At 35.0% G+C, this 12,368-nt stretch overlaps 1 pseudogene; it reads right to left on the minus strand.

The window, feature by feature from the left end:
• Positions 1–1,282: 1,282 nt before the first annotated feature.
• On the minus strand, positions 1,283–1,809 carry LOC114714051 (osmotin-like protein OSM34; annotated as a pseudogene).
• Positions 1,810–12,368: the final 10,559 nt, after the last annotated feature.

The raw sequence follows: 12,368 nt of genomic DNA on the forward strand, positions 1-12,368 counted from the left end.
TTATATTTTTATAATAATTTTTGCCAACTATATATGTATTTTTACAATATGATATTAAGATTTTTTAAATTTATGTAGTTTTCAAGTCATCAATGTCACACCAAAACGGGCGTGCCTTTGTACACTATTTGTGAGATAATTAACTTCTAAAATGACGCATGCTCTACATTCTTTGAACTTCAAATACCACGGCCGGTACATGTAGTAATAAATTCAGAAATTAATTATTTACAGGATAATATTAATTTTCTAAAATAAAATATGTACTAGTATAATATCAAACTGTTAATATTCCATGGAGTAGAATAATGAATCCCTAGAATAAAAAACGAAGTGCCAAAAAAGGAATTTCATTAAGATAGCTGGGTCTACAATATATTCATGATCTCACACCTCTCAGCGCTCTGAATTCCACGAAACCTAAAAAGGACATGTTATATTCATGATTACCTGTGAACCTTGCAAATTATCATATTCTTCCGCTACTAAATATAAGACTCTTGTCTATTTTATCTTTTATATTTATTTATTTTTTTAAAATAGTTCTCATGATTGCATATATAAAAGGTTTTCATTCTTATGTATTTTAGGAAAGACAACACTCATTTAATCTAATAACTGTCATCCTTAATACAAGACCCGGTTGACAAATTTGAAAAATTAAAAAAATACTAAATTATTTTAAGTTATTTATATTTATTGTTTTTCTACAAACTAATTTGTCTTAGTTATAAATTGATATAATCTAATAATTTACACAAGTGTTTTAAAGAGATCATGTAACATATCCTATAAATAAAATTAATTAATAACTTTCTTAATCTTTCCAAATTAGTCAATTGGGTCTTATATTAGGAACCATAGTGATTTAATTAATTCTTTAGTATTCATAAATTAGTTATGCAGCTATTATGTTAACAATCACTGTATATTTTATACACATACGACACTCCATGACAGTGTCTCTTTTGATTATTAGAGGTGAATAAGAAGTAATTTTCCAATGTGCAACAAAAAAAACAACCAACACAAAAAACACCGACACTCAATAAAATCTCTCATAAAACATATAGATACTTATTTTAAGCTGACTTAAACCGGTGATATTCATACAGAGTAATTGATACTGAGACATCCCCTTTATTTATTTACCTTGTTACTCCATCACTTAACCTAATTAAACAACCAATAAGGAGAGATCCTGACATATATAATAGTACTTCACGAAAGTGAAGTTTTGCGCAAGAGGACCTCGATCATCTTCTTCAATATTTCATCGTACTTAAGGACAAAAGACGACTTTCTAATTGGTGCCGGTAGAGCAATGGAAGATGCTTGATGGATCATCCTGAGGATAATTGTAAGCATAAGGACACCTATTCTTGAAGACCATTGAGAAGTTCGGGGGCCCACAGCTTCCTCGTTTTACAGTACAGCAATATTTTACGGTCTTAAACACTGTGTATGGATTGTTACATCCTCCTCGTGTCTTCAATTCATTAGGACACTGCCCATTAATGTCCGCCGTACAGCTTATCTTTCGGCAACCACCTTTGAGAGGATTGATGGCCATAGGGAAATTGAAGCCATCCACTAAGGATATGTCGTAGGTATCCGTGTTGGTTTTTTTTTTTTCCCACGTGTACTCCGCTAATGTGTCGGAGGAATGCCCCAGCTGGTGCAATGTAGGCCATTGGGGCAGTTACCAATGTCATAACGACCGCGACCACTAGCATCGAAGTTGCAGCCGGTTCTACTCCTGTAGCAAAATGGGTCAGTCCACCCTTGGTGGATTGGACTCAAGCTCATTAATTTTGAAATTCTGGTAAAAATAACAGAACATATGGGTCTCTAGTTGCGATTTTCACTTTTTTGATTTAAACTGCACAGAAAAGGAAGGGAACGGTTAGGATAACCGTGAGTTATTGGAGGTAGTTTTTCTCTTTTAAAATATAGTCAGAAAAACCACTGAAGCATGTAAGTTTTCTTCCACCTCCTCCCTTCAGTTGCTCTCTTACCTAAAGTGCATTTGCTATGACACAAAGATCCGAGTTCGTGATTGTAATCGAACCTCTACGTGGCTATCTGAACATATTGTACTCTCCAAGTATGCCCGAAATCCTAGATTGGTATCAAAGCCTGTGTTTTTTCTGCTCCTATGTTCATTTTTCTACTGGTGAGTAATGGTTTTGAGATTTGCTTCGTAATATATTATGCAAATCCTCTTATTTACTTTTAGTATGATTATTTTATGACTTATATTTGTAAGTAGATATACTGGGTTGTTTCTCTGCCTCCATGAAACTCGTTTTATATGATAATCGTCTTCGGCAGTTTCATTTTTCTTTTTAGGTCCCTTTAAATCAAGTTTTTAGGCCCCAAAACCTATCCTATTGTGTAGAGGACCAAAAAAGAGAAGAAAATGGTATAAAGTACATGAAATCTGGATATCGGATGGCGGAGTTATGGGGAAAGAAGTTTCGGGTTCAACGGGTCCATCGGACCCGACCCGTTTTGCAGAAACCGGGTCAGGACGACTCTGCTAGAGGTTGAAGACAAACTTTAGGGCCAAAACAGCGTCATTTTGGCCTTTCTAAAAAAAATGCTTGAAAAAAAAAAGTAAGGGAGAAGGAACCGGTTGGGCCAGAGGATTGGACTAAGCCCAACTGGTCTAATCCAACAAAAAAAAAACAAAAAAATGTTAAAAAGGAGGGGAGGTAGGAACTGGTTGGGCCAAAGGCCTGCGTTTGGATTGGATCGAGCCCAACCGGCCCAAACTTTAAAAAAATAAAATAATAATAATTTAAAAAAAATTAAAAGGTGCCAGAATGGCCACATGGTGCGTGCCGCTATGTGGCATGTCAGTTGGACACGTGGACACTACCATCTGAAAGGTGGTGGCATGTGGAGGCTACTGGCACGGCTTGGTCGCTGGCGGTGGGCTGCAAGGTAGCTCATAGAGATCACGTTTCGATTGCGTGACTGGGATTTTAATTTTTTTTCATTTTTCTCAAATTTTATTCTTCTTGGGGTTTGTGTAGGTGCGTAAGACCTCTGTTTGAGGTGCGGTTTATCTCTAAAAATCTCTAAATTCATGAGCTTCATTATGATATATAATTTGCCTGTTTTTAGGGCATTTTGAATCTCTTTTTGAGTATTTTAGTGCATTTTTGGTATTTTTATGTGGTTAAAATTTCTGGAATACCTCTAATAATTTATATTATTTAATTCCCAAGCAAAAATGAGCCAAGGGGATTCAAGCAAAACTGAAATTACTAATTTGATTCATTAAACTTCGTATTCCTGGACAATGAAGTTCCAAAGCATGATGAAATTGAGGAGGACCCTGAAGAGGATCATGATGATTTCAATGAATTCCGTAAAGAAGACCCGGAGGAGTTAATAGAAGAACAGCCACATGAGGAACCTCAGTGGTCTACAAAGATTCCGAACCTGAGTCGGAAACTTTCTTCCCCATTGAACCCTCCATGACGAACTCACTTGGTCTTTACAGATTCGCTTGATCTTCCCAGTGAATCCGAAGTTGAGGAAGGAGAAGAGGTGAATCAACCATATATCCCTACTTTAGCTATGAGTATAGCTGAAAGAGATGCAGCCAAACTGACAAACATAAAAGGCATCAATGACGTGCTCGCCAGTTACATCCAATAAATGACTGATAAGAAGAATACTGAATTCTACCTTAAAGTGACAATGGAATATATAAAAGCAACAAGGGTTAGAGGTAGACCTAAAGCCACACCCATAAGGAAATCTTACTAGATTTGGTCAATAGAATTAGTATCCTCCTTTATGACCAAATCACGCAAACTTAAGAAGCTGGGGAGAGCAATGCTTGATTATTATCATGCTTATATCAAATGATGTAATATTTGTATTTGCTTTATTAATGTTTATTATGTTAAGTTTTGAGTTCATGTGTTGTAAACAAACTAAATGTCTTATTTTATTTAATGAAATTATTTAAATTATTGTTAAGTGATTATTTGTGAAAAATATATGCTTTTATAAGTAGGAGCTTTTAGAAGATGAGACTTCCAAGAGTCACAATTTTAACTAAAGTGCTTATATAGAATTCCTGATAGAACATAATGATTATTGTTTATATCTGTGTGATGGGAGATACAAATGTATGCTCTTGATCATGGATCTTGCAGTGTCATTATTTTCTTATCGAGAATAATATAAGCACATCAAGAACATTATAACTGAAATATTATTCTATGGTACATCTCTTTTTTAGAGAGAACGTAGAATAATGTGGTATAGATTTGTCACAGAATTGAAAATGGCAACCAAGAACATTATTGCTGAGCTTAATAAGGGGAAAAGCTTAACGGGGACAACTGGGATACTTGGCACCAAAAGGTCCAATAGATCTTAGAGGAACAAGATGCTATTGAACCTCTAACCACTATAATGGTCAAACCTAAAGCTAGGAACACGGCCCAACATAGGAGAGACCATGAAGCTTACTAGGTTTGGAAGAAGAAAAACAGCATAGCAAGAATCACGCTTCTGAGTGCCATGGCAGATGACATAATGTTTGAGTTTGAGAAGCACAAAACTGCACAGGCTATATGGATAACATTGGAGGATAAGTTTAGTGGAACTTCTACCACTAAACTTACGATGTTAATGATTAAGTTTGACACCTATAAATTTAAGCCAAACACTCTTATAAAGCAACATTTGAGAGAGATGGCCAACATGTTTAGGGAACTTAAGGAAGTTGGACACGTTCTGTATGATGAACAGCAGATGCAGGCTGTTATCAGATCGCTCCTTGCTAAATGGGAGCATATGAAGATTAATTTGACCCATAATGAAAACATCGTTACTTTTAACAATGTAGTTAAGCACTTGGAGCTGGAGGATGAACATTTAGAGGTTTACAAGACCTCTGGACAATCTTTTTACACTGAGAATGCTGGCACTTCCCAATCAAAGCCCAATTCCAAGAAGGGCAAGAAGTTTCAAAAGAAAGGGAAGAAGGGTGGTCCTCAACCCAAAAAGAAAAAGAAACAATTCAAGAAGAAGGGAAAGAAAGGCAAGAAGAAGACGCTGGACCTGAAGAAGGTTAAGTGCTTTGCCTACCAGATAATGGGCCATTTCGCACGTGACTTTTCAAAATAGGCTGAGAGCGAAAAGGTATTAGTGAATTATGTGAATTCATATATTTAGGAACTTAGTTTTTGTCTTATGTCTTTTAGGATTTAGGTTTGATGTAAACTTTCACGGTAAAGTTACAGACATTTTAAGCAACTCAGTCCTTTATGGTTCAGCTTTCTTATTTAAAAAGTTTTTTGTTTTGGATATTGTTGGTGATTTTAATCATAATCAATGCTTTACTATTTCTTCAAATAGTGTTGATATAAATACCTGGCATGCTAGACTAGGACATATTAATCAAAATAGAATGATTAACTTAGCCAAAGAAGGGTTGCTAAGTGCTATTCCAAATATGAAAATGTCATTATGTGAAAATTGTCTAGCTGGTAAGGCAACAAGAAAGCCTTTTGGTAAGGAAACAAGAGCTGAAAATCCATTACAACTAATCCATTCTGACATATACAGTCCTATGAATGTGAGGGTAAGACACAGAGCTTAGTATTTTATTACCTTTATTGACGATTTTTCATGATATGGTCATGTCTATTTGATCTCACATAGGTCTGAACTCTTGAGTGTTTCAGACAATACATAAACGAGGTAGAGAATCAAATGGACAATAAAATTAAAGCATTACGCACTGACTGAGGTCATGAATATTTATCTTAACAATTCATTCAAACATCTTTGTGAAAAAAAAGGAATAATTAGACAACTGACTATCCCTAGCACTCTACAACAAAATGGAGTTGCTGAAAGAAGAAACAAAACTCTTCTAGACATGGTTAGGTCTATGATGGCTCAAGCAAACCTGCCAATCTCATATTGGGGCGATGCTTTATTAACGACAACTTTTCTACTTAACCTTGTGCCCTCAAAATTAGTCACTTCCACACCCTAGGAGTTATAGACAAAACGCAAACTAGATCTAAGCATCCTAAGACCTTGGGGGTCAGCTGTGTATATCCATAATGGTTCCTATAAGTATGGGAAATCGGGTCCTAGAAGAAAGAAATGTATCTTTATAAGGTACTCTGAACAATTAAAAGGATACGTTTTTATAGGTGAAAACAAAGATGAAACGGTGACTGAAATAGAATCAAGAGTTGTAACAATCATTGAGACTGAATTTCCTAATTGAGGAGATGTTGACCGTATTGCTTCTCTTTAATAAGACAGTACAGAACAAATTAACAAACCAGAATCGCCTAGGTGTGTCAATCTAAGTGGGAGCCAAGAAAGGTCAACACCGAGATCTGAACAAGGAAAGAAAGAAAAGCAAGCAGCTCCTGTCAGAAGGAGTAATAGGGAAACTGTTCTTAAAAGACACTTTCAAATAGAAAGCGAATCTCTCTTAATTACTCCAGAAGGGGATGATGAGTCCTGTTCTGTACAAGAAGCCTTGTCAAGCCTTGCCAAGGAGCAATGGAAGAAGGCGATGAGAAGAAGAAATAGACTTAATGAAAAAGAACCAAGTTTAGGTGTTAGTTGATTTACCAAAAAGTCATAAAGCCATTGGGAACAAGTGGGTTCTTAAGATTAAAAGAAAAGTGGATGGATTACTTGACAAATATAAGGCTCGATTAGTGGCAAAAGGATACACACAAGAGGAAGGCATATATTATGAAGATACTTTCTTACCTGTTGTGTGTTTCAACTCTGTTAGACTTATTCTGGTAATGGTAAGTAGTTAAACCTACAATTACATCAAATAGATGTAAAACCATATTCCTAAATGGTGATTTGGATAAAAAAATCTATATGGAACAGCCATTAGGTTTCATTGAAAAAGAAAAGGAGAACAAAGTTTGTAAACTTAAAAGGTATTTATGGATTGAAACAATCATCTAGACAGTGATATTTGAGGTTTCACAAAGCAATAACCTCATATGACTTCCAAATGATGAAGGAAGACCACTGCACCTACATTAAGTGGTTTGACGGTAATTTTGTTATATATCCTTATATGTAGATGATATACTATTGGTCGAAAATAGTCTAGATTTGGTGGTGGCTATTAAAGAATGACTTTCATGAATTTTGAGATGAAAGATATGGGCGAAGCAGAGTATATACTTGGAGTTAAGATCTAAAGAAATCGTTCAAAATGAATCCTCTGTCTTTCATAAGAGAATTAAATCAACAAGATTCTTGAGGATTTAACATGAAAGACTGCAATCCCATGAGTACCCAGTTGCTACTAGAGTAGCCTTGAGTCCTGACATATGTCCCGAAACCGAGTCTAACAAAAAAAAGATGAAAAGAGTTCCATATGCCAATGCTGTTAGCAGTTTGATGTATGCAATAATGTGTACAAGACTAGATATTTATTATGCAGTGGGACTGGTAAGTAGATTCCAGTCTAACCCCAGTGAAAAGCATTAGAAAGTAGTGAAGAGGATCTTGAGATACTTAAAGGGCACTTTTAATTATGTACTGTGCTACGAAGGAAGCAATCTATGCCTTGTTGGGTACTTCGATGCTGATGTAGTTAGATATGAGAAGAACGAAGGCCAACTTCAGGTTATACCTTCTCGCTAAACAATGGCACTATATGTTGGAGCAGTAAGAAGCAAATATGTATTGCCTTACATTCAATAGAAGCTGAGTTGTGGCATGCACCGCAATAGTACAAGAGGCTTTATGGCTAAAAAGATTTATAGAACACCTTAGATTTGGAGACGAGAGTACCAATTTGGTGTTAGTACACTATGACAATACTGTAGCCATAGCCTATACCAAAAACCTCAAGTATCATAGCAAGACCAAGCATATTAACATCAAGTATAAATTTTGTTAGAGATTATATAGCACAAAAGATTATTGTACAATACATTTCAACCAAATGTATGGTAGCAGACCCCCTAACAAAGCCAATAGGCAAGAAAGTTTTTAAGGAACATTTCCAAGCCCTTGGCATGCGTAAAGTATAATATGAAGACCTTATATAATATGCTTTTTATAATTAATGAAATTATATTTTTTCTGTCATCACTTTATGTGCTTGTTCGGAAGTATACAACGTATAGTATGTCGTACAAGTTAAAAAGGTTAGCTCTCTCACACGGGCAACTGCCTTTGATGCTTAGGTGGAGTGAGCAAAGATGAGACATTTGTGTTCACCAGTAAAGCAGCAAAGAGTGCTGGTATGATAAGGAAGAAAAACAAACTATATGTCACCTTGACTAAAGTGTAGCAAGTCAAGATGAGATCCACATAAATAAAATTGGATCGAAGCTTGGAATTCCCACTTCCATAATACCTGTAGCTAGATAACAAACTCTTCAACATCAACATAGATATGAGCAAAGTTGAAGAATTTGAGTTTAGATATTGAGTGTGTCTGGACTTAAGTCTGTACAGTGTTAATGATAAGTCCAAAATGACATACGTTCTTATAGTAAAAGAGTAACACCGTAGCATGTGTTTCATACCACATATGCTGGGAGAACTGCAAAAAGGGAAGCAAGTGAAAGATCCCTACTTCATTGCTGTGTGAGTCCCAGGGAGGAACGTGACAATCCTCCCATTGATGTCCTTTGACTTTGACAATATCACGAAGATGTGTTTCAGTGATTGTTACTTTAGCATGTTTCCTACGATCATGATAGATGCAATCTAAGGTATTATGCTAAGAAAGCAATTGATTCATATCAAAGTGATATTTGGGTGAAGGAGGATTAATTGCAATAAACACATCTATGCTAGTATCTATGACATGTCCCTTATGATATTTCATTGTCGTAAGTATGGATACTAGACATACAAGAAAGGTAATTTGAGTCAAACATTGACTCGAGAGGGATTAGATTTGCCATGAAAAAGTGTATATAGGTAAATCTGGGACATCTGAGGTATAATTTTAAAATTCAAGCTACACGAAGGAGAGGATGACTTTTGCTGGTCCTAAAAAAGGATTTCTAGTACAAGCACCTGATCTGAGAATTCTCTTGACAGCTTCTTCATGTGATTCCTTGGGGACTGATTGGTATCTTGCACACATCCCTACACTGAATTGAATGTCTAATTTGCTTGCTGTTAGATAGAGTAATGACCCTATCATTTCTCTATATTTAGTCAGATTCACGTCCTTGTCCTTCTCGTCTGCGTCAAGTGAGATGGTTGAGCTCATAGGAGTCTTCACACTTTTAGCATTTTCTAATCTATATTTCTTTAGTAATTCCTTGAGATACTTCGTCTGAGATATGAATATGCCATTTCTCTTTTGCTTGATTTGCAATCCCAGAAAGAAGTTCAATTCTCCCATCATTGACATCTCGAACTCACCCTGCATTAGCTTGGCAAACTCTTGACAGAGATCCTCATTGGTAGCTCCAAATATAATATCATCCACATAAATTTGAACAATTAAAAGTTCTCTTATACTTTTTTGATGAAAAGTGTAACGTCCACTATGCCTCTTTCAAAACCTTTTTCTATCAGGAATTGCTAAATCGTTCTTACCAAGCTCTAGGAGCTTGTTTTAAACTATATAAAACCTTTTTCGGTTTGTAGACATGATCAATAAAAAATGTTCAAAAATAGAATCTTCAAAACCAGGAGGCTGTTCAATAAAAATTTCGTCCAAGATATAACCATTCAAAAATGCACTTTTAATATCCATTTGATATAATTTGAAATCCTTAATGAAAGCAAAGGCTAAGAGTACTCGTATGACTTCCAATCTAGCTACTGGAGCATATGTTTCCTCATAATCAATACCTTCTTTCTTATTATAGCCTTTAGCTACTTGTCTGGCTTTATTCCTGATGATTTGTGTAGATTCATCAAGCTTATTTTTGAACACCCACTTGGTGCCTATGACCGGATGCTCATTCGGTCTGGGTACTAATTTCCAAACTTGATTTCTTTCAAATTGATTCAGCTCTTCCTACATTTCTACTATCCAGAATTCATCGGATAGAATCTCGTCAATATTGGTTGGTTCAATATGTGAAATGAATGCAGAAAAATGTACTTAATTGAACACTTGTCTCCGGGTTTTGACCCCTTCATTAGCATCACCAAAGACTTGTTCCAAAGGATGATTTCTATTATGTCTCCAAGCTTTAGGCTATTCTAAGTTTTCTTATGAAGGAAGTTCATTTGAATCATCCTAGTTTTCTAAAGACTCTTCTGAAAGTACTTTGTTTGAGGATTTGTTCAAATTCAATTTTTCAAAATTTTGAATGATCTCAGCATCATCATCTAGAGGTGTTGAAATTGATTCAGTTTCAACAAACACAACATGTATTGACTCTTCAAATGATCGATCATTTTATCAATAAACAGTGGATCGATCAAGTGATCGACAAAGTAATTTTCAAAAGTACTTAACCAGAAGAAAAATATCGATAAGCAGGTGAGATATTATGCAATGACAGAATAGGTTATCGATAAAGCTGTGATCAATAAAGTGATTGATAAATGGTGATTAGAACAAAACACAACAAGAGTAGGAAGTTTTACCATTTATTTGTCTTCTCATCGATAACTCTTTTATCGATCAAGTGATCGATAAACACTTACTGAAACTTGTGTCCCATTATTTGTCAGTTGTTCGATCACTAGATTATCGATCAATTGATCGATAATTTTCTGTAAACTTCTATACAAAACAATATTAACGGTAATCGATCAATTGATTGATCAATACATACAAATTTGATTTCTCTATCAGGTTATCGATTATCATTTCTGCTAAGTTTCTTGTTAACACAGGAACTTTATCTATCAATTGATCGATAAATCGTTGATTGATCAGGTGATCAATCAACTTACTAAAACATAGAGTCCTTAACTTGTTATCATCAAAACCTTAAATCTAGCACGTTAAAGAACTTGTTAACCATATTATAGAACCTAAAAAATTCCCCATTTATGACGTCATGACTAATCTCTCAATTATAAAAAGCTCTTAGATCATACAGTTAATAACATTATGAAAGTTGCTAATATTATTATATGATTTGTTAATTGTGTTACTCAAGTTGTAAAAATATCACTTTTGAAATGCCACATTTTGAATTCCTTGAAAAACCTGCTATTAATGGTGATATCAAACTTGTTAGGAGCATTAAAGAAGTTGTTAATTGTGTTATTGGATTTGAAAAAATAGTTGCTGGTCACCAGAGATTGTCGACCAACCATCAAAGCTCTAGCGACCGGCAACTTATGTGAACTTCGGTGGTGGTTGCCTGAAACATCCTTCCTTTAACTCCTTAGAGTATGTGCTTAGAAGCATTATGGTTCAAGCGATTCATGAAACAAGCCCGTGGATTGAAGATTTGCAATTAATTCTCGGGTTATTATTCACTGTTTAAATTTCAAATTACAGGTCTAACTTTAAAAATGATAACTAATTCTATAAAAATCATATTGAGGTGTTCCAAAATTCTACTCGAAGCTCTTTCAATTCTCTACAGGACAAAAATATAAAACTGGACTTATCCTTACTCAATTCATACAGTTTATTCCATGAAAATCAGTGCTCATTTGGTCAATTCTGGATCTTTCAGATTTCTTGTCTCAATTTTGGAAATTCGTATCTCTTAGTATACACATCCAATTGAGGTTATCTACTTATTATTTTAAAGTTTGGAATGTGTACAATAAGTATAAGAAATTTCATGGCTTAAATCATATATTTGATAGGTCAACTAGAGCTGGAAGCTGGCTGCTCCAAAACCTACGTTTTATCCATTAGACAATTCGTGCTTTAATCCTTTTTATTGTTTTGGCATGCATAGCTTGGCCCTATCCTTTCCCATTCATTATTATACCTTTCCATTCATGCCATAAAAATTCTAAACAAATACATTGCATCATTGGCATTCATATACACAATTTAAACAATAGGAGAATTATACATTAACCAATAGCTTCAATCATTAACATGAATAATTCTCCACTTTCTTCTCCTTCCTTCTCATGCTCTCCTTCATGCAATCATTGTGTATCATTGATTGACCTAAATGGTTGGTTAGGGAGGGATGAGATTTGAGAGGATCTCAGTAGCAAACAATAACCACCCAAACATACATAGCAAGCTTGGCATTCATAACATGCTTGCAACTTAACATTTCTATAACATAGTGACATGTTTGGTAATCATCATGCATTAACCATAAAACACATAGGCCTATGACACATTTCAAACATATTCACAATCACAATGCATGAGTTCATAAGACCATATAAACACAGAACATGTCATATATGTAAGCAAATAGCAA

Source organism: Neltuma alba, unplaced genomic scaffold (genome assembly GCF_004799145.2).
Source record: "Neltuma alba isolate B1F8T4 unplaced genomic scaffold, ASM479914v2 tig00001921_pilon, whole genome shotgun sequence".
Taxonomy (NCBI): domain Eukaryota; kingdom Viridiplantae; phylum Streptophyta; class Magnoliopsida; order Fabales; family Fabaceae; genus Neltuma; species Neltuma alba.